The 2,932-nt window shown below is 38.9% G+C and overlaps 1 protein-coding gene across 1 annotated transcript in view; it reads right to left on the bottom strand.

Moving 5' to 3' along the window:
• The window catches only part of EEF1E1 (eukaryotic translation elongation factor 1 epsilon 1), a 39,978-nt gene that overhangs the window by 26,085 nt on the left and 10,961 nt on the right, over positions 1-2,932 (bottom strand). The gene's annotated exons all lie outside the window — the stretch shown is intronic.

A 2,932-nucleotide genomic window follows, 5' to 3' on the forward strand; every position in this document is an offset into this window, starting at 1 on the left:
TACTTGCTTATAAGAAAGTGCCAATTAATTTAAATTTTCTTGATACAAAACTAAGCAAAAAGCATAAGAAATTTAAAAGAAAATTGAAAGTATTGTTCGATGGGAAGACTGTCCAAATATAAATAACAAATACACAATCTAAATGACCTAAGCAAACAAAAAAAATAATTATTTTCTTCAGAAGACTGCTGCTCTTTTCAGCCATGAAAGAGTATCTTGTACTCTTACACCGACTTATACTTTGCAGGGCACTTTCATACTCACTTCTCTATCAACAGGACTCAGCGAAGTATATAGGGAGATTAACATTCTACAGACACAGATTCCGAGGTTACTTTCTAAAAGGTAAAGGAGATAACTAAAGGCACTTTCCACTTCCCATGCACTATTTAGCTCCTTGAATTTTCATTTTTGCCTTCACACGCAAATGAAACCACCAGCCTCTAAGATCATCAATAACTTCCTTTTAAAAAATGTATCAAAAGAAAATAATAGGAAACTCCCTGGGACTGCTGATCATGTTCTATTCCTTGGCTGGGTGGTTACCCGAGTGTGTTCACTTTGTAGTAACATCAAGATTTGAGTACTTTTCTGAATGGATGTTATACTTTGAAAGAAAAAAAAAAGAAATAAAATGACGCACAATTGCTGAGTGTGTGTGGGTGGGGGGAGACAATAACTCTAAAGAGAATTATTTGTAAATATAAATTATCCACAACCCCACCATAATAACTAAAAAAATGCCCAGTTATCTTCTCATCTAATCACTACGTCTTCTAAGAAATGGTAAGTAATCTGATCCTCATTTTACAGATAAAGAAACAAAGTCACTTGGTTAGTAACAGAGTCACGGTTTAAATGAAGTACCACTGGCTTGAAAGTCCATTCTCTTTCCTCTACACAACCTAAAGTCTTATATATAAATCTTATGCAGTTGCAACCATGGACACACTATTTTTGCATTTATCTTAGGGTTCCATAGTCTTCAAAGTAATCACTTTTAATGGCTGCATAAGTAATATAGTCACATGCCGTCAATGACTGACTGCATATAATAAGACAGTGGTCCCATAAGATTATAATATTGTATATTTACCTTACCTTTTCTATGTTTAGATACACAAATACTTACCATTGTGTTATAATTGCCTAAAGTATTCAGTACAGTAACATGCTGTACAAGCTTATAGGCTAGAACAACAGACTCTATCATATAGCCTACTACAGACCTTGTAGGCCGGCCATACCACTGAAGCCTGTGTAAGTACATTCTATAATGTTTGCATAAGGACAAAATTGCCAGACGATGCATTTCTCAGAACATATCCCTGTCATTAAGTGACACATGATTGTGTTTCAATGTGGCAATGTACCATAATTTAATGAACCCTTCTCCTAGAGATGGATTTCTGAGCTACTTTCAATTTTTCATTATTATTGGTAATGTTGCACATAATGCCTTATTGCTGGCTCCCTGCTGTCAGTTGTCTTCCCCCCAAATGGCTGACCTTATCACATACCTCCATCCCTTTCCCCACACATAAACAGAAACTTCTGAAAAACAGCTGCCCACTGCTAAAATGTTTTAATGAAAATAAAATTTAAAACCATATTCTGAACTCCAAAGGCCTCACAGTTGGGCCTCAAGCTATAATTCCGAGTTGACCTTGCATTGTATGACTCCACATACTGGTTTCCTTACTGCCCCAAACTTCCCAGTCTTTCATAATTTATTGGTTTTATACATCTTTGAAAGTCTAATCCCTTAAATATCAGCTTTTCTGTGAAGTTTATAGGTCCATTTTAATAGTCACAATTAACTTCCTCTTCCACACTCCTCAACAATATTTTCCTCCAGTAGTACATATTCCGTTGGGCTTTAAATTAACTGCCGATGGCTGTTTCTTACACTAGATAATACTCATATCTTGGCAGTGTTCCCTAAAAAATAGAAACCAAACTAAAGAGTACCAGCTGGAGGGACAAAATCAGCATGGGGGCAGAGGAAAAATGAAAAGCAGGCCACTTTGGCTACAATGCCTACTCTGTCACTAATCACAGGGCTGATCTTAGGCAAGTCGCTTATCCCTTCTAGGCTTCAGAATAACTTATGTGTAAAAACTACAATACTACTACTTTCAAGACGAGGTTTTAACATGGGCCAAATGAAGAACAGAAAAAATTAAAGACAAAAACCAAACCTTGGTTGGGCGCAGTGGCTCACGCCTGTAATCGTATCACTCTGGGAGGCTGAGAAGGGAGGATCGCTTGGGGTAAGGAGTTGGAGACCCCGCCTCTACTAAAAACAGAAATTAGCGGGGCATGGTGGCGCACGCCTGTAGTCCCAGCTACTTGGGAGGCCGAGGCAGGAGAATCGCTTGAGCCCAGGAGTTTGAGGTTGCTGTGGGCTAGGCTGATGCCAGGGCACTCTAGCTCAGGTGACAGAGCAAGACTCTGTCTCAAAAAAACCAAAACAAACAAAAAAAGTCATCTGGAAAAAAATCTCAAAGGGGCAAAAAAAGTATATATCCAAAGTAGTCTTCCTACAACTATTTTCTTCCTCTAATACATTCTCTCCATTGCAAACAACGATCCTTGTCAAACAAATATTTTTTAATGCCCTGGGAAATCTGAGTCCTTATACCTCACAAGTCAATCTCATACCGCGTAACTTTCCCTCATTCTCTGAGCGTCGCTCACTTAACTTGATATCCCAAGGCCTCACAAAAACCTTCCCTGAGTCCCACAGATTGCGTCAAGACCACTTAAGTGTTCTCTCGGCCATCTACGCTCTGACGTGGCACTCTGCACTACTATAATTTAAATAGCTGCAACGTTTGTCCACTCAGCCAAAAAGCAAGCTTCCTGAGGGGAGGCAGGGTGCTCACCTTAACCACCACTGTTTTGTATTACCTAGGCCTAGCACAGTGTT

This window comes from Propithecus coquereli, unplaced genomic scaffold (genome assembly GCF_000956105.1).
Source record: "Propithecus coquereli isolate 6110/MARCELLA unplaced genomic scaffold, Pcoq_1.0 Scaffold141, whole genome shotgun sequence".
In the NCBI taxonomy this organism is placed as follows: Eukaryota; Metazoa; Chordata; class Mammalia; order Primates; family Indriidae; genus Propithecus; species Propithecus coquereli.